The sequence below is a fragment of the Lagopus leucura genome, unplaced genomic scaffold (genome assembly GCF_019238085.1).
Source record: "Lagopus leucura isolate 7727_CA_CO unplaced genomic scaffold, USGS_WTPT01 Super-Scaffold_100001, whole genome shotgun sequence".
Taxonomy (NCBI): Eukaryota; Metazoa; Chordata; class Aves; order Galliformes; family Phasianidae; genus Lagopus; species Lagopus leucura.
The window spans coordinates 43,759,486-43,779,084 of NW_024962262.1; the positions used below are offsets into that span (position 1 = coordinate 43,759,486).

General features: G+C 43.5%; 1 protein-coding gene across 3 annotated transcripts in view; it reads left to right on the top strand.

Moving 5' to 3' along the window:
• Positions 1-836: 836 nt before the first annotated feature.
• Positions 837-19,599, top strand: part of EDAR (ectodysplasin A receptor) — a 70,645-nt gene continuing 51,882 nt past the window's right edge. The window contains exon 1 of one of the 3 annotated variants that reach the window (XM_042867445.1): positions 837-1,114. The gene's annotated coding sequence lies outside the window, so the exon portion shown is untranslated. Of the gene's footprint in view, positions 1,115-1,144; positions 1,244-19,599 lie in introns of those variants that run through there. The other 2 variants (XM_042867444.1, XM_042867443.1) reach the window with 2 other exon arrangements.

Below are 19,599 nucleotides of genomic sequence, written 5' to 3' on the forward strand. Positions count from 1 at the left end.
TTTTTTTTTTTTTTTTTTTTTTTTTTTTTTTTTTTTTTTTTTTTTTGCGTTAGAAGAAAGGAATCAGTGATTTAGAAAGGTAGCTGTGACATTTTCAATCTGAGAAACACTGAGATGATTATTTTAGAGTTTTTTACAAGCAAGAGGGAGCTGTGCATGCCTTGAGTTGCCCGTAGCTCCAGGGGACCCATTGATTTTTGAGGTCTCCCAAGCTGCCCCATGGTGCAGTCCTGCAGGAAGTCTGGGGCTCCCAAACTTTTTGCTGAAGAACAGGAAAGTGAGGGAGGGAAATTCCCTCAAAATCAAGATGTTCATAGAATCATAGAATGGCTTGGGTTAGAAAGGACCTCAAAGATCATCCATTTCCAATCCCCCTACCATGCACAGGGTTGCCAGCCTCTAGACCATCTACCAGCTCAGGCTGTCCAGGGCCCCATCCAGCCTGGCCTTGAATGCCCCCATGGATGGGCCATTTCTGGGCAGCCCGTGCCAGTGCCTCTCTGCCCTCTCAGTGATAAACGTCCCTCTTGTCGTCTAATCCGTTTGTGTGTAAACGTTTGACATACCGGCATTTGCAGATGAGAAGTTCGATCAGCAAACTTTCCCCTCGTTCCTTCTATCCCAGGCACCTTCCCAGAAATGTTCCCTGCCTCCCCTTTACGAGGCAGAGCTGGCAGAAGCCGCTTCTTTTCCTGCTCCCGAGTAAAACCCCAATCCAGCCGGAGAGGAGCAGGCGGACGGGAGGAGATGCTGGGCGCCTGGTTTCCCCGCACCTCTAGGTGGGGTAGGCGAGTTTTTTCAGACCGAAGCCCTGTCCCGTTGCCTGCAGTTCGCAAAACTTCTCCGGCAGAGAGCAAGGAGCCAAGGAGAAGTTCTTGGGAAGCCCTGCGAGCCTGAAGGCAGCGCCCGGTGACAGCTGAGGGCTTCTGGGGGCCAGAGACCCCTGGGATCCTGTTGAGGACATTCATGCCGAGCTCCGTGAGGACGGAACACGCGTGCTGGTTGTGCCCGAGCCTCGGCATCTGTGAGAGTCCGTCCGAGCGCTCGCCCCGAGCCCTGTGCCTGCGGGAGGACCTCACCTCTGGGCTGCGGTGGTGGTGACCCCGTCTGTGAGGTATGCCGGCGTCGGGCGATGTGCCCAGCTGTCCCCAGAGCTGGTGCGGCTGCCTGGGGACCTGCTGTGCCGCAGGATTGTCGCTGGGACTCCGACTGGATACTCTGTGGGTTTAGGAGTGACCGTTCTGTGAGTTTCTCTGCTCCCAGCAGTAAAGAACTGCTTTTATTTGATTATTTGTTTATTTATTTATTTATTTTCTGTGGATGCCAGAAGATAGTTGGAGATCTTGGTAGCATCTTTGATTCAGAATGCTTTAGGTGTATTTATTACAGGGAATCTCAATGTTCTGACCTGCTCACAGATCTCAGTGAGCCTGGTGAACCTCGAGTGGAGGTTCGCATTTCTCTAGAGGATGGGGGGACTGCTGGTTTGGGTCTCATGTTAATGTTGCAAACTGCTTTGCCTGTGCATTTTACACTGTTGCTACATATTGGAAATTACGACCACAGTGGAAATTAGCACAGCAGCGGCAGCATAGAGGCTGGCTGCATGTGCATGTGAATACATGTTTGTAGCATGCCGATTTTTATTTCCTCTGCTTTCTCAGCCTTGCTGTGTGAGTGCTGAGGGACTGAGGTCTGGAGAGGAAAGCTTACCCACTTTGTGCCCTGTACCTGTACTACCTGAGCAGCTTTACATGCCACCTCAGCCGCCTCTGTGGGAGCAGATTGCTCAGCCTGGGCTAACACCCATCTCAGCAGCAGAGGCAAGTGGCCTGTGTGAGCCTTGTGTGGTTGTGGCTGCTGCTGGTACTGAGCTGGTTGTCTGCTGCCACAGTTATAGCACTGGTGCTGTGGATTAGCAGAAAGGGTGCTTGTATGCTTGAGGGAAAGTGTGTTGTCATTATTGCAACCTGTGACATTTTAGATGTTGAACGGCGGGGCACTGGGTAGCGCTTCAGATCTATTCCCTTATTTAGTGCAATGGTACCCAGGAGCTTAGGGGTGCCACCCAAAACCTCTTTGTATGCTTCCAGCTACAACGAAGGCTTCCACACCTGTGGCTGCTGTTTGTTGGAACAGGTGAGGTCTATGGCTACTGCTGCCACTCCTCCACAGTAGAGGAAGGAGATCATGTAGCGAATTGCTATTTTGCTTGATGGATCTTGAAATGTTTGGGTCAAATGTTTGAAATGTCTGGCATCTCTATGAAAAAGAAAAACAAAAAACAACAACAACCATGGATGATGATGAATTTTAAAAGGAAATTAATTTCATTGTGCAAAATGAAGTCAAAATCCATGTCTGTGATCAGCATTACTCGGTCCTTCCTTCTCTGTCATAACTAAGATGTAATAAATAAGAAGAAGTTCTAGGCATCCTCTACTGAAGAGCAATACCAGTAAGGAAGTAATTTTGAGATGCAAAGAAAACCAATCAGCTGAAAGAAATATACTATTTTCATCAGCAGCTCCAAGTTTGGCTCCAAACCACTCACAATTTCTCCTGAGAGCCCAGCTTCACTGGAGGTATCTGATAACTGAAACTCTTACCAAAGGTTGGCCCAGCTCTTTTGGCTGCCAGGGTCCAACACTGGTATGTTACTGTTTGTAAAAACGTGCCTGAGCCCAACAGAGAGTTCAGATGAGAATGAGAACATGCCCAGAAAAAGACAGTATGCTTTTTTTTTTTTTTTTCCCTAAATAAAGATAGATTTTTCAGAAAACTGCTGCCACAAATAGGCTTTTTCCCACTCTGTTACACCTAGATGGAAAATGTGTGATGTTTTAATTTTTCATGTCAGACTTTGAGGTGGTCGTTTTTGAGGGATCATACGGAATTGTATGCAGTGGAAATCGCCTCACTGGAAATGTTGAGCTGAATGTAACTGTACTGTAACGGTGTTTAGCATTCCTCTGGAAATGACTTCACGTAGAACATGGCAGCTTTGTGCGTAAGGGTGACACTTCCTGGAGGACTGGAGTATTTTGACATGTCTACAGTTTCTAATCGAATCCATTTAGACATACTAGATAAATGGTCCAAGTCTCAGTTTTCAAAAAATAGCAGCAAAAGCTTTTGAAGATAAGATTAATATTAAGATAATGTTTTTCTCATGTTGTCATCGGTAGAGGAATTCCCCTCTAATACCCTTGGCAGAGTAGTTTCCTTTAACTGCATCAGGATGGGACTGGGTTTCAGATAGTATCTATGTCGCTTCTCAGCTAAAAGGATAAATCGCAACATGAGCTTCTGTCTATAGAAGGCTAAACCAAGAGGTTCCAGCAGGGCCACTCCCTGCATGAGTCATTTGTAAGGAGCTGGGGTACATCTGTTTTCCTCCTCCGGGTTGTTCTCCAAACCAGGTCTTTTCTGCCTTCTGGAGTTCTCCTGACACTCAAGGCCCAGTATTTTATTTTTTATGACACCTTCAGAAGATAACAGGTGCTTCTTTTCACCTCCTGGAGCAGCAGCTGTTGGCGAGGAAAACACTTCCTTTCGAATACACAAAAATGTTCTGGCCACTGAGTCGTTAGGACAGAAAGCCGTTCGCAAAATCAGAGAGATTTTATCACATATATTCCAAGGTGATAAATCCTTTTTTGACTGCTGTCTAATCCTTTACAGATATTTATCTCCTTGGAATACATATGATATATTTGACTGTCCTCCTCTGTAGATATTGTTGTTCTGCCTTTGTGGTCACTGTGTGAGCAAAGTACTTGGCCATACTTTTCCCGGAAAGCTAAGAACCTGTGTTCACACAGCAGAGAACTAGGACATCCAAGTATTATTTGGAGGCCAAGTAACTTCTTGTTCTTTTATTTGATTTACAGCTCATCCAATTCTATAAAAAAACAAACTTGAGTTTCTGGGCCCCTTCAGTCAATGGCAGAGCTCCCACAAGGCTGGTGTGCCCAGCTCCTGCTGGCTCTGTGGCAATGCTCAGTGATCAAACGCTGCTTCCTGAGTCGTGCTAATGTTGCATGCATTTCTTCTGACTTGATGTATCTCAGATCTTTCTGTTTCTTCCCACCATGGAAATCAGAACAAAAGTGGAGAGCAAGTTATTTTCAAATTCATAAAGAACTCATTAGAAACAAAAGAATAAAAGATAAACAAAGACTATTTTAAACATTATCTGCTATTGTCTTTTAAAGAAGTTGAAGCTTTGCCAGTGGATTTTCAAGTCTGTGGAGACAAAGTCAGGGCCACATCCTCCTGATCTGATGCTTTTGAGTGCTGGTAATCCAAAATGCTTGGTCTGAATCATCCACCATGAATGTACCAACAGGTTTCACATTACCAATTGTCCTAATGTCTGACCATCTGCACTGCAAAATAAATAGCAAAGTCCTTGGTGGATTTCATAGAGTTTTTGGCATTTATTCATTTTCAGTCTCAGTTCTGCAGAATTGAGCTTTTTTGGATTTAATGCCTTAAATATTGCTCATTTCCTCTTGAGGCTGGTAAGGATTTACACAGAAGAAGAGACTGCCAGAGTTGTGTCAGTTTTATGGTGGAAAGGCTTTTTCAGGGGCTTGAAAAAGCTGTTGTTGGTGTTGTTTCTTGCTCTGTAGCTCTCCTGCATTTGCTGGTATCTGAGCTGGCCCTTGCCAAATTGCTGTGCTCGCAGGGTTAGGAGGTTTTCCATGACCCAACCATCCAAGGGCTTCAGCAGCTGCTCTGATAATAAACACATGTGGTGTAAGCTGTGTTTTGGGAATGTTAGCTGGGTATGGTCCATGGCCACTGGAGATACTGGGAGAAAATTGAAACAGTTTATAATGCTTAGCTTGACTACACTTGCAGCATCCTGAAATACTGGTAGACCTGAGATCCTTTTGGTCTTGAAGGACACAATAAGCCTTTTTGAAACCTATAGCATCCAACCTTTCCCAACTGATCTTCTGTGAAATATGTGCTTCCCTGTCTAAGCCTCGTTCATAAAGATATGTGAGCTCCAGTTTCTCACTGTCATTGTCTCTGCCCTGAAAATACTTATGGATGTATGTCCCCTGTAGATCGTGTTAATGAGCCTCTGGTTCATTGGACATTACAGGCAGGACATGGTGCTGCAAAAATTGACTGAATCTAAGTCCAAGACAGATCTTTGGTACTAAGGAACCATGGAAAGATTCACTTTTTTTCCCACCTCCCCTAGAGGTTATGTTGTATACTAAGCTCTGTTACATCAGTCTCTACCCTTTGCTCAGCAGTATAACAGTCTGGGGACCAAAACAAAAACATATGGCCAAGTACTGAGAGAACTTTTAATTCTGACAGTACATCCATCTCTTGCTTCAGATAGATCAAAAAAGAAAACTACTGAAGTGCCAGTTAAGCAGCATACAATTATTTGCAGATTGACTATCAGGATTTTTCTTTAATCTTAAGCAAGTACCATTTTAATAGTTCAAGATTCAATATTTACAATTATCCAGACCAGAACGTATTTCTATGGCATGCCCCATTTTTCTCTCCTGAATGTATACATGCTCTGCTGCTTGGAAGAGTGACTGAGGAGGGAAGAATATCTGCATATTAACAGCTGATAAATTGGCTTTACAGAAATTGGCTTCTGTCACTGAAAAGAAGGAGATAGATAGACCCTGTGCATCCAGATCACACATCTTGGAAGAGAAAAACAGCAGAAATATGAGGAACAGGCTAGGTGAAAGGTTAAAATGGCAGACTCTGCTAAATTACCTGATGCTAGTTCATAGCCTGCTATAGTTGAGAACTGTGAAACATCCTCAAACATGGGACTGAAATTTAGCATCTCTAACCAAGAGGAGTTCAAAATTACTAAAGTACAATTTCTTTTCTTAGAAAAATAAAAATATGTAACAGACCTCAAAGGAACAGAGTTTAGTCAGTGCTGAGCATATTTTCACACTGTCCCTGAAGCACAGTTGCAAAAGAAAAAAAGATAAATCAATCAACTAAAAAAACCCAAAAGCCCCAAGAAAAGGCTGAAGACGTGTTCTCTCTTTGTCACTTGAGATTTTGCCATTTCTTTGCTCAGGGGCAGTCGGTGACAATGGGTCCCCTGAGCTCAAAACTTTTGTATTTCCATAAATAGATGGGAGCTCTGTGTGGGCTGCTGCTGCCTGGCCTGGGCCCCCTTTCCATTCTCAGCCTTTTCCACCTGTGCGGTCGGCACAGCTCAGTGCTTCGCCTGCAAGCCACAGGAGTTTACAGGCTGGCAAATTGTCGTGAGACAAGGTTCACGTGAAGTCTGGCAGTCTGAAATGCACAAAGCGTTCGGTTGTGCTGGCGGTGGGAGGGCAGTAATTTCCAAGCAAGGGGCAGAGCACACAGCTGAGGGCAGGAACTATCTCAGCTGTCACTGCTTAATCCGTCACCAAGTCTGAGTGTCAGCACCCTCCAAGAGAGACAAAAGCAGAACTGAATATTCAAGCACTGTGGGGCACAGATTTATTTCATTATGTTCAAATATTGCCCCTTGATGGGCCTTGTCTCTTTAAATTTTCCATATAGAAGAAGCATATGCTAGTGTACTGCCAATTGAAGGGGTATATTTCTGTGTGCATATATAGATACAGTTGGTTTCTTTGGGACATAAAATACAAAGGAAAAAGCCATTGTTCTTTCCTGTCTCGAAATTTTCAGAAATTACTAGTTCTCACAAGCAGACCAAAACAGATAACAGATGGCACTGGCTAGCAACAAGGAAACCTAGATGCAAATCCACTGCAGTATATGCAGAACATCTCTGATGTTGCAGGGTTGTGTTTTCTATCATGGTTTCTAACCGGTTATGAGAAATGTCCTGCGCTAGCATTTTGTGCTATTTAACTGAATGTGAAAGATGCCAATAACTCAGCTGATGGCCAAATGGCAAAATTGTTAAGAAAGGACAAAAGAAACGTGCAGGGGCTTGATGTGCTTCCCAGTGAAGCCAACAGGAGACTCTCCAGCACTCTCAGCAGCTCTTCAAATGGGACCTGTGCACCAGTATCTGGTGGACACCCAATGTTTACATGTATGTGGGCTATGCTGCAAAAGAGAAAGCGTGTTCTTGTCCATGGACGTTTCCTTGACCCAGGGAAAATGGTGCTGGTTTAACAGACAGCAGAAAGAGACATCATCCCTCAGGAAAGGCAGCAGGCCTGGCATGTCAGCTTCACAGGTCCATGCAGCCCTGCACCCTGCCTGCCCCAGAGCTTCACAGTGACCACAGCTGGGACAAAGTACTGGGATTTGTCCATAGCTGTAGGGTACTCAAAGCTTGTACAAAGCTGCTTTTAATTTAGCTTAAGTGGAAGTCAAACTAAACCCCTGAGCAGTATCTCTGGTGTAGGATTTTGGCGTGGGGAAATGCCAGGGCACCCTGAAGAGATGCCCCAGGGACACAGTACGTGGGTGAGCCACATCCACGTGGTTGCAGCTGCATGACTGCACACATTTTCCACTCGCTCCTGCCCACAGTGTCACCCCTGCCTCAGCTTTTCAATCCCAGCCTGCAGAACAAGGAAAGTCAGCATGAGTTCAAAGGAAACAGGAGTCCCACCAGCTTCTTCCACCATGAGCAAATCACTTCTTGCAGTGAACAGGTATCAAATCAGTCCCCAGTAAGGAACAGGAGAGGACCAAGCAGCTGTGAGGCAGATGTCTCAGTCAGGTGGGACTACAGTTACATGCTTTCTTCTCACAGAAATGGGCGCTTGCCAAATCTCCAGTGTAACACAGAGCGCTTGTTTCTTGTGCTGTAGAGCCCTGAGATAGCAGGCCTTGTATGCACAGCAACAGACAGACAAATGTACTCAAAATGACAGCGGTTTCTACTATTTACTCTTTTTGCCTCTGCCCTCAGTGCTTGTATAGACAGATCCACGGCAGTGAAGACAGCCTTACCTTGTTGGGAGAAGGATGTGGTTAAATGCTCACTGTTGTTTTCTAGAAAATGACTGTCCTGATGGGGTGCCAGTCAAATATTGGCCGAAATTTGAGAGCGCCCATGTAGCTCACCCATTTGTTATTGTAAGTAATGTGTCCGTATCATGCATTTGCAGGTAAAACGCTTTCCTGCAGTCCTTCTCCCCTACAACACTGAATTTATGCCTACAGGGAACATTAACAGTTCTCCCCATTATATAAGTTATGTATAAAATTCAGTTTTTCTTTGAAGTGCTGCTTAATACTCCTTTTGCATTCAAGTAAAGCTGTCACTGAGTTCACTGAGATTTGCCCACGCAAGGAGCAAAGGCTCTGTTCCCTTGGGAGCATGTAAGCCATTTTCTAGTAATTTGTCTGCTAAGATGATAGATCTCCTTATTATAGCTCTGAAAACAGGAACTCTACTGTCTTCTAACAGAAATGACTTTACATATTTTATGATGCAGAGCCAAAGGCACTGCTCTTGTTAGCTGGAGTTGGTGGCTGTTTGGTTGGTCTGGACATGAGAATTATCAACTTCCCCTTCCTCTTTTTTGCTTTTATTAATGAAGGCTTTCTACCTCACTAAAATACATAGCTATATTTTTTCCCTTCAGGTCATGTTATCGGAAGCTTTGAGTTGGAGGTGGGGGTAAAAAAGTTCACTTACCAAGTAAGATTAAAGCAATTAAAGACTATGGCTCATATTTAATTTACTCTCGTAGATACAATTTTTCATGCAGTGACAGCATCAAAACCTTTTCAAGTTTTATTGCTATTTCACATTTGGCAGAAACAACAGGAAACCATCTGTAGCAAAGCAGGATTGTTGTAAGCATAATATTCAGTAATGAAAAAAAGATTAAAAGAAAACACTGTTATCTTTACGTGATAGCTTTGAAGGCATAAGGAGCAGGATGCCTGCATTTGCCCATCTATCTACAAGTATCATAAAGAGTTCTGGATGAGGCAAGAGTCTCAACAGTTGATTATTTCAGCAAAAAGAACAAGTCCAATAGGAAATTTTAAATACATTTTTTCTTACTGGGATCTCTATGATGTAAGGATGCACGTGCAGGGGCTTTATCTGACTGCTTATTATATATCCTGACTCATACAGCCAAGCTTGTAAGTACACACACAGCTTCAAACAGGCAAATACTCCCACAGAGTGCAAGTGTGCCACTATCTGTCTTAAAACTTCAACGCAATGCTTAAAAGCCCTTTCTGGAACATAAGATTGTGGCAATTCAGACAGTTCATATTGTCCTACGTGCCCTCATGGTGCAGCGTGTTCCTGCTTTGTTGTGAAAAGGCTGCAGGTAAAAAATAATTCTTCCTGAAACCTTTTATTAATTGGGGTGTCAGGTCTTCAGGGTGCAGTTTCAGGGGTGCTCATGGTAGCAGCTGAATAATTCTGAAGCACAGGGTCAGTCTGTAAAGTCGCAACTGTACTGTACTGTAAGTATTCCCCAATTCCTAGTCAGGCCAAACTACTTGTCAGTAAGTCTGTTCAACACAACAAAAGAAAACTTTCTTCAGATGTGCTCTACAATTCAGCCTGGGCTCTTTTCTCAAAATGTTGAAATTTTGACTGTGAATGAAAATGTGGAATTTGAAGTGAATGAGAAACAAATCAGCCGTTCTGTAGTTTCTCTTTCACTGACAGTATTTCACGTATTAATTACCAGCCTCAGTTTTTAAGATAGCATTTTGCTGTGCTAAAGTCAAAATATGTCAGAGAATGGCAATATCGCCTCGTTATTAATGTCTTAAATTATAGCCAGACACCCTGTTTTTCCAGTTTTCAAGGCAAGTTATGAAGGCTTTTTTTTTTCTTTTTTTTTTTTTCTTTTTTTTTTCTTCAAGTGCTGAGCTGATGAGACATTAAAGGTTTCTTTTTCAAATAGTTTGGCTGTTGGGTTGCTCCCTTCACTCACACCTGCCCCCTGACTTAGAAATCGTCTCCGCCTCTGCAGCATCAAACACTGAATTTACATAGACACAAAGAAAGCGTGGAAGACCAACAGCTCGCACAGTGATTAAGATGGGAATGCAGGAAGAGCAAAGCAGCTCAATGGTAAGAGAAATATCACAATACCCTACCTTTCTGCGAGGCTGACTAACCAGGGCTTTCCCATAGGAGGGAGTTGTGCTGAGGATGCCACAGGATCAGCAGTTGCATGTAGGGCTGCTGGTGGTGACTGAGCTGGTAACAGTGAGCCAGTCAAAGCTTAGACATGAGTCACATCTTGAACTTGTTGTGGTTTGTAGCGGCTAAAAAGGTTTTGTACAGCATCGCTGTACAAGTCTGGGACTGAGAAATTACGGGCTAACACCTGGTAAAGCTACTGCCTGCTCTGGAAGGGAATGCTTGCTTTCAGCAATATGTTAGAGCCTTGCTCAATTCCATGCATTGCTCACCCACACCGTAGCCTGGGTGTGACTCTCCCTTACATTATTTTAATACCTTTACAAAGTACTCTGGCTTATTAATTCACTAAGATCTTCCTAATTATACAAGCATCCCTGAAGAATTTCAGAGATGTGCATAAGAAGTGGCAAACTTTTTCCTTAAAAAAGTGACCCCACCAAACTCAGTGGTAGAATGATGTATGTACTTACCACATCAAGTAAGCTTTTGTAAATGCATATGGCTTTTTGTTATGGAATTCTAAAATAGAAGCAAAGAAAATGAATGGGAAGTATAGTGTTTGGAGTTGTTTCATTCCTTCAGAAATTTCTGTTTATCCCTTTCAAAACAATTTTGGTGGAAACATTTGAATGCAAAGACTTGACAAGCTTTCTCAGTCTTGATGCCATGGATGTTTCCACCATTTATTTTATCAGACTGCTGGTTTTGTGCTTTCATTTGCTGTTGCCTGACTCCTTGCCTGAACTGGACAAAAAATTGAAGAAAATGGTTGCACAAGCTGCAAAAGCCACGTTAATTAAATCAAATGAATGAAGTCCAAAAATACATACAAAAGCAAAGCTGCTATCTGTGGTATTTTCCCTGTCGTTACTGATGCTAGCTGGATTAATTTAACAAGTGTTGCTCTCAGACCTCTGCTTAGCTGCATAGGCATGTCCATTTTTGCCGAACAGATGAAAGTTCACAAACAGTTGTCTGAACTTCACAATGTTTTTCATGTAGAGTTTTCACCCTTTTTCATATATACAGATGAAACGCTTTTCCTTAATCACAGAAGAGCAATTAGAGGTGGGTGTGTGAGAAGTCTGTAGAATAACAAACAGACATTTGGAATCTTTGATTCAGGAGCACTTTGGGGTGAGAAGCAGAAACTTTCTTTTAGGTCATCTTCATGGACTTAGTCCCACAGAGGAACTCGGGTGCCTCAGACTTGTCTCTTCACAAGCGGAAGTCTAAAATTTAGATCCTTAGAAGCCTTGCTTGCCTGCCCCTTCACCCCAGAGGTGGCTACATTCCTTAACACCCATGCTTAGTTCCTTGCATGCCTGAACGTGTGCTTCTGGACATGCTTTACCTGGCCGAGTCTGTGTCGGAGAAATGGATCTGTACATCATGTGTGAGTCCTGCTGCTGATGGTGGATGAGCTTTTATTTTTAGCCTTTGCACAGCTGGGATGTAGGAGACAGGGCCTTGATGTCTTTCTCTGCCTGTTTCTAGCACTCCCTGGAATGCTCCCCATAGCACTGGTTCTTGTGTTTTCTATGTTATCTTTCCATCCCTGTAGATATCTGTAACTCTTTGGAGAGAATAGTGCTGTTACCTAGTGGCTAGGGTATTTGCCAGGGTGTACGGGGCTGTGGGGAACACTCAATCTAAAATATTTAAATTTTCTCTAGAGTAAGAACTGGAGCCCAGTTTCCAAATCCTGTCCCAGGTGGTGCCCCTTCTGTTGGGTTTAGGAGTCATCTGTCTAAGTGAGAAAGAGAACTGCCTGATGCAAACCAGGAAAGCTTTAACAGGGAGGAGCTGGAGAGCTCTGGCAGGGGGTGGCCTGCAGGGACTCAGCTACCAAGGGGTAAGAGTCTTAAACTGAAATTCAAACACAGCAGAATGTTTTCCTCCACCAGGCAGAGACATCTACTGTTGTGTTATCACACTGGGGGTATTTTGTGCAGAGAGATAGAGCAGTAGTAGTACTGTATTTTGTGGAAGAGAAGTGGACTGAAGGAGGGAAACCTACCACTGGGAAAGACTTTGGGGGAACTGATTGCCTAACTAGTTTTCAGAATCCCAGAATGGCTGATGCTGGCAAGGCCCTCTGGATCCCTCAGACCCACCCCGTCTCCAGAATGGCCACCCGGAGCAGGGTACCCAGGGCCGTGGCCAGGCAGCTGCTGGAGATCCCCAAAGAGGAGACCCCACAGCTTCTGGGCAGCATGTGCTGGTGCTCTGACACACAGACCATACAGAAGTGCTGCTGGTGTCCAGAGGAAGCCTTCTATGTAGGATATTCCCAGGAGCCTTGCCGGAGCCATGACTAGGGCACATGTGCTGGCTTTTGAGGTCTCCATTTTGAGGCTCTTCTCAGGCTCTGGCAATAGCAAAGATGCTGCCACTAAACGTGGCCTCCATGGCTGGGGACTCAAGTCCATCACACACTGCTCCTGTTACAGATCTGGTCCCTGGCTCTGATCTCTGGTGAAGCAGAGAAATTTCTTAGGGAAAACATGTACAAGATTATCCCAGGATGTTTTAAATTGGGGAAGGTTACAAGACAGGCAGCTCCAGGGGCACCAGCGTGGTTGAAGGTTGGTTTCCAACGGATCAGTGTCTTATGACTGATTGCCAGCTGTGGCTGAAGCCATCCCCACTGGGACATTTGCAAAGACCTTTCTGCCACCTGCAGTTCTCAGAGGCTCACAGGCTCACCAGAAGCCCCAGCATGGCCGCTTGCATCATGAAACCTCCAAGGATTATGTTTCTCCCTTCACCCTCTGTGTGGGCAGGATTGCTAGGGAGAAGGGGTGAGGGACACAGGTGAAAATAGGGAGAAAAATGACTCTTCGGCTGCACAAGCTCTGTCTGTTTGCGTTGGGATCCAGTTAGAGCTGGGGGAAATAGCCCAGATGAATAAAAAAAGAAATCCATCTAATAAATACCAGTAACCCCATGGTTTTGGCACTCTCTCGAGAGACAGGAGCTCCCTGTTCCAAATTAAACAGAGTGAGTATTTGATGTTGTCCCATTTTACTCGAAGTGTGTCTTACTACTCCGATAATCAATTGATATATGGAAACCATATACTCCTCTGAAATGTGCTAACCATATCCCGTATGCAAGTCTTTAGTTCTTAATCTACTTTTTAATCTATTCAAGAACAGTTCCTCAAAGAGCAAATGGAGAGTACAGCAGAAATTCAGGAACAAGATGTTGTAGGGGCAAATTTCAGGGAAGGAGTAATAGGTGACATGAATGTGGTAGTCTTAGGTTTTCATTTCCAGGCTTTTGTAGGGCTTTGAAGTAAAGACTGTCTATGTGAATCATAGTATTTCTGAACACTCAAAGTGGACTTCAAAAAAACACTTTAATTGTAGACAGTTTGGTTTTTATTTGGGAGACTTGGCTAACTGTATGAATACACTTTCCTCATGGCAGGCCCGCTCATTTCAGCTGTTGATGGAGCTCTCTGAATGGGGGCAGCAAAATCTGGTCTTCGTGTTTTAAAGACTGATGTTAGCCCCTTTAAGAGAGTTTTGTTTTATTAGGCACATAAGTTAGGGAGAGCCATTTTGCAGTTCTATATCCAGCTCTTGCTTCTTCCTACAACAGGAATAGATGTGCAGGAGAAAAACAGGACCTGAGGGATTCAGGTGAGGAGCTTTGTATGTGTAACAGTGAGCAAGGAAAATGGGTGGAATGGAAGAACAGGGTAACTCGGTCATTGTTTCTTTAAAGCCTTAAACTCACATCACCATGAGCTGCCAAGAGACAGAGTGATAGTACAGATTTATTTTTAAAGATTTGTATACCCAGTATGTCATGACACGATAAAAAAATGAAATGGTTTTAACTGACATGTTATGTATGTGGTTTTGGTCACTTTCCATTATATGTCAGTGGTGTAGAAAAAAGGTAGCCAACAGGGTTTATTAGTAACTAACAAAAATGCTACCCTTTCCTTTGCACTCTGGTGGGTCTAGCTTTGATGTGATTAAGCATAATATAAAAATGATGCATCTATCAGTGCCATCATTTATCATGAAACGATAAGCTGTGTGTGGTGCATGGTTTTAATTAACTGTCACTTGTTCTCGAAGCTGAGATGCATTGTACACATTTGGCATTTAGGAACAAACATACATGAATTTGTGTGGATGTCTTAGAAGGCAGAGCCAAGATGTCCAGAAACTGAATCTGAAAGTGACCTGAGCACAATTAAACACAAGCACTTGCTATCCCTCAAAAGCTTGGTTTTTTAAACTAGTTTCCCACTTGCATCCTTTTTTGAGAAGAATTAGCTTTTGATTTTCACCGTTTAAAGCACATCACTAAAACATGCCCCCAGGTCTCTGCACAGTGTGACATCTTAGACAGGCCGTAAAAGAAATGTAGTTCCTCAGTTGCTGTTGTGCAGCTGATAGGTCTATCTTCCAGAAATGCTGCTTCTGTAACCTATAACCCTTTATTTACTTCAAGAAAATAGTCACTGGATTAAATCACTTCCTGTTCTATGGTTTTGCTAACGCATGCAGTACTAAAGGTACATGCATTTTTTTTTCCTCCACATACAGGGAGCCCTACATTCAGTGAGGCTGAGCCCTCTTCCAAGAGCTTCCCCTGACCAGCATGATTCCAAGGGACTACTGGATCAGGCAATACGTCCTTAGTTCTTGGATAAGAGTCCATTTGCCAGATAGTGGCTGTTGGCACAGCCCTCACAAATCAGAAACATGAGTTCTTACATTTAACTTTAAAAGATGATCTCAGCATTACCCAGCCCTCTGTGGACGGAGGCTGATGATGCTGCATTGCCCTGGTGGCATCAGGCCTTTGACAGGTGAGGGTGAGTTGGATGAGACTGTGCTCCAGCTGGGATTATTTTGATGCAGAAGCAACATGTGCATGGTGTGCCTTTGCCACTTTGAGTTTGTGGAGGAGCTGAAAGCCTGGCTTTATATACTCTGCACCAGGGGAGCAGGCAGAGCAGAGGGCGTTGATTGCACCATATGGGAGGGAGGGAGTAAAAGATGCAGAGGTCCTGCTCTTGGCTTTATGAAACTCAGTGGGCACGTGTGCAGTGGCTGTGGAAGCATTGGGTCCAGGCAGGAGAAAGGGGACTTTCTGCTCTCCGCTTCACCACACAGCAAGTCCAGCAGCTGGATCGGAGCAAGGGTTGGTGTCAAGAGAGATGACGCAGAAATAAAGAGAAGGAGTCACTGGCATGACAAAGCATGTGAGTTAGAGAAAAGCTGGATTAATACCAAGCAAAGGACTGATTGGAAAGAAAACTAGAAAACTTCTGGAGGAAGAGGAGGGAGGTGACATCTTTTTGAGGGCTGGAGTAGGATGTGCTGGGTAATCCAGGGCATTGGCTGCCTAATTGATTGCCGGTGCCCTCATTAGACTAGGAGGCCCTGCTGGCATTTCTTGAAAATTGCAAGTAAGCTATTTTTAACAAGTGTGCAGCAATGGAGTGACTGCCTAGAGCCACGTATTTCTGTTTCCCTCTGTTGTGGCTGCCAGTGAGATACAGCAAGCTGAACTTGCTTTGCTTACATATTTTCTTCATAAAGCTGTGCTGCTTTCATTGCATTTGACTTTGGGTTCAAGCAGCATTCTCCAGCTTGCTGTCAAGAGCTGAAATGTCAGAATGAAATACTGAATGCTATTTCCTCAGATGCTCCATGTCTGAAATTATTGAGGCCCCATGCTAAGTGTCCTCAGTGGATTGCTGTGATTGCTGACATGGAGGCATGATCTGTTTTTCAATACATTGGTCACAGGTTGATGAAACTGATTTCTTTGAGAACATCCTCCTTGCTGGCACTAGATAGAAGATATTATCTCCCGATGAAAAAAAAAAAAAAAAAAAAGGAAGAAAAAAAATGTACAGATGGTTAATCTTTCAACTGCAAAAATAGAAGGGCATACCTGTGGCCAAGGTGAGATTGATACTGTAGCTTCAAAAACAGTTGTGTCAGTTCAGTTCAGTAGATGTTTCTCCTCCCATCCTAATGGCTAGATGTTTAACATGTTGTATGATCTCTCTTCCCACCCTCCCTTTTGCCCTATTTTAAATCTGCTGCAAATTTAACCTGCTTTATTCAGATTTGTAATGGCATGATGGTTATGTGCTAGCTGGGACTTGCAAGTACCTAGAGTCCTAGGAATGCTCATAATTTGCATCCTTAATAAACCATAATTTTAAATCCTAAATATAGAAAGCATTCTGTAACTGAAATGGATTGAAGTAGCTTCTTTTTCCCAAACCTCAACATCCCAAACATCCCTGTGAGCCTGAAAATTTTGGAAGAAGCCTAGCACTGAACTGCTTGAAACAAGAGAATCAAAAAACCAAATTAGAGCTGTCTGTTAGGTGAAATCCAGAAAACACTGATGGGTCCTCCTCAAAGGCAGGGTCAGTCAGAAGTACTAGAATAGCCCTTAAGGATTGTTAATTCCAGATGATTTTCTGGGCTTAGGATTAAAGGTAGGCATTGTGAACTGATAGAGAAGGACAAGATTTTCTGACTTTATGTTTTATATTAACCATCAATTAGTTATAAAAACCATTACAGTGTTTCATATACTGTCACTTTTTGGCCTTCATGTCTCTTTTGGCACTACTTTAAAAAAAACTCACAAATGTGTTCCAGTACCATAAATTAATACAGCCTTATTCCAAATGGCATGGTAACTCTTTACCCTGGGAAATGAACTATAATTGGTTCTGCACCATGGATGGAATCCTAACACTCCATCTTTTATCGGGTGATTACTGCAAAGTGGACACCAAATATATTTGCTGTCTGGCTCTGCGTCTGGATGGCCAGGGCTTCCCTTGGGCATCGCATGCTGCCCTGGCTGTGCCGAAGCACAGGTGCCATGGAGGCAGCCCAGCCCTCGTGGTGCTACCACCTCCTCATGCACAGCCCCTGCCCATCTGCTTCTCCCTCCACCCACTGTCCGCATGTGGAGTTCAGCTCTCTTCTTGTGTTTTTTTTAATGCTCAGAGTGTGAGCAGTTCCCGACGCATTTCTCTCAGATTATGTGGTCGGCGTAAGATGAAGTACCTGCAGCAGCCAGTCTGCGGTTGATTTGAACGCAGGCGAGTCTCAACAATGAGCTTCAAGGAGGGTGTCAGGTATAAATCTCCTCTTCAAACAGCCAGGGTGCATTCCAGACTTCAGAGACACCTCTTTGTGTGGAGGGGTGGTTGTGTGGTGTTTTGCTTTTTTTTTTCTTTCTGCCTCCTTTTGCTTTTTCTTGGGCCTGGAAGAGGATGAAAGTGTCGGGGTGTGTGCGTTCGTTTAGGCTGATAATGAGAGAGAGGCTCACGGGCATGGTGATTTGGCAGCCTTCTCACTTCCTGTAACAGTTTAAAAAACCTTCATCCAAGGGCTGCTTTAAGACAAACATTTTTTGTTTAACTACTGGTGGTTTATTTTCTGTACAACTGTGCAATTAATCATATTTGTATTAAAGAGGCAGGCTGCTTTTTGTACACTTTTCCGAGCTATAATTAATGAAGATCAAAAATGTAACAGAGACACAGTATTTAGCTTTGCATAGGTGTGACTGTGCAACATCTGCAGTGATTAGAGAAGTAAAGAAGGCAGCATTGTGACTTTTTTTCTCTTCTGAGAGACACTGCTCAGGACTCTTTACCGCTGTAGCCATGAGAATAATTTTTGGTGAGGAGAATAATCAATACTGAAAACACCAAATTTTCTTATTGCATAGAGAAATAAAAATGTTAACAAATTTATTATCGGATAGATCAGGTTTGCAAGGACTGAAACTGAAATGCAAGACTTACGCCTTGAAAGGACTGAACCCGACCAAGGGTGCTTATAGCTTGCGTAGAAGTTTTCAGGCAAATGCATGTCGTATTAAAACTTCAAAAGCATCACGGCAAGCTTCATGATTTTACATGTAAAAAATCCTGGATGTCTCTGCCACTAGGAATTCTGTAGCACAGATTATCTTTGAGCTGTGCTGCTTAAAAAATAATTAGTTTGTATTAAGTAATAGCTTATTTATCTTTACATGATTAAATAAAGAGCAGTTCTGGAATGTATCACTCAAAGATGTAGGATGAGAAACGTGCAGAGTTTTACCTTGGCATTGGCTGCCTTCTGCTCCACCAGCAAAAGGGAAACCCAGTTTTCACTGGACTGAAATCAAAACAGGCTTGTCTCCAAGTGTGTCACTGGGATGCACAGAACAACTGCACACTTTACACTGAGAATCACTCATTTCATATTCAGTAATAATGCTTTGCAAGAGAAAGTGCAGCTATATCATTCCTGTTAATATCAGGACTGTTTTGGCTCTGGTAAGGCAAAAATCAGCCGTGTCAAAGATATCCTGGTGAGATCCCAAAACAGGTCCACCTCTGATATAACCAAGAACATAGCAAGAAAGGAAGAAGAATTCTTCCTTTTTTTGTGGGATGTGTCACCATCCGAGAGGTGACATACAAAGGAATTATAACCTGGGGATGTCTCTACTGCTTGATGCTGCGACCCTGTGCCACCAGTAACAAAAAATTTTGCTTCCAGGAACTTGGAGGCAAAAATGAGCAAGGGGTACAGTGCCAGCCTGGGGAGAGAGCAGTCTGATCCTGCTGGGTCTGTGGTCCCTGTGTGTAACCTATGCTCAGAGGCTGAAGAGAGATGGACCATGGAAAACTTCACATGCTGATTGCATCATACTTAATTCCGTTTAATTAGTGACTCATAATTTTCCTAAGTATATGAAAGCAAAAGTGAGTCAGTCTATTGATTTCACATATTTAAATTAAAAGGCATCTGTCACATCCAAGAGACATCTTGTCTCTGCAGCCCTCCCTTGAACCCCTCTTGAGTTCAGAAACCACCAAGTTGGTTATGGGGAGAAAAGTGAGTCTGTAGCAGGCTGGCATGAGGGATAGCCTTGTGGTGTTGGGGGAGTTAGCAGCAGCATGTTTCCTGAGTGCTAGAAAACTGGGCACAAACAAATGCCAACAGCTTCACTATTTTTTTTTCTTAACTGCAAAACTGTTGAACCCCAGAAATACACACTTCTAGTAACAAAATGTACAGCTTCTTTAAGTGAGATGAGAGGTTTTCAGGTTGTAACTTCAATGAGCCCCTCCCACAGTCCCTGGGTTGCTCATCTTCCCAAGCACTTTCATGTTTTTATCTCCCAGACTGTAAGATCTTTGAGGAAGAGACAGCCTTTTGTGTACTGCACAACACCAAGCACATTTAGCAGTGAGCTAAAATGCTTATCTATGCTGCAAGTAGTTTCCGTAGAGTATGGTATAAGAGGGTGTCAAGAGCATTAATTTCTAATTACTAAGAAGGTAGGGAGTAACTGTACTTTAGCAACAGAACATGCTGTACTTTCACTTCATGATGAAATGGTAGAACAGTAGCTGCCTGAAGATTTCAGTCCATACCCCAGTACTCAGGGCACAGGTCAGGCTGCCTGTACAATGA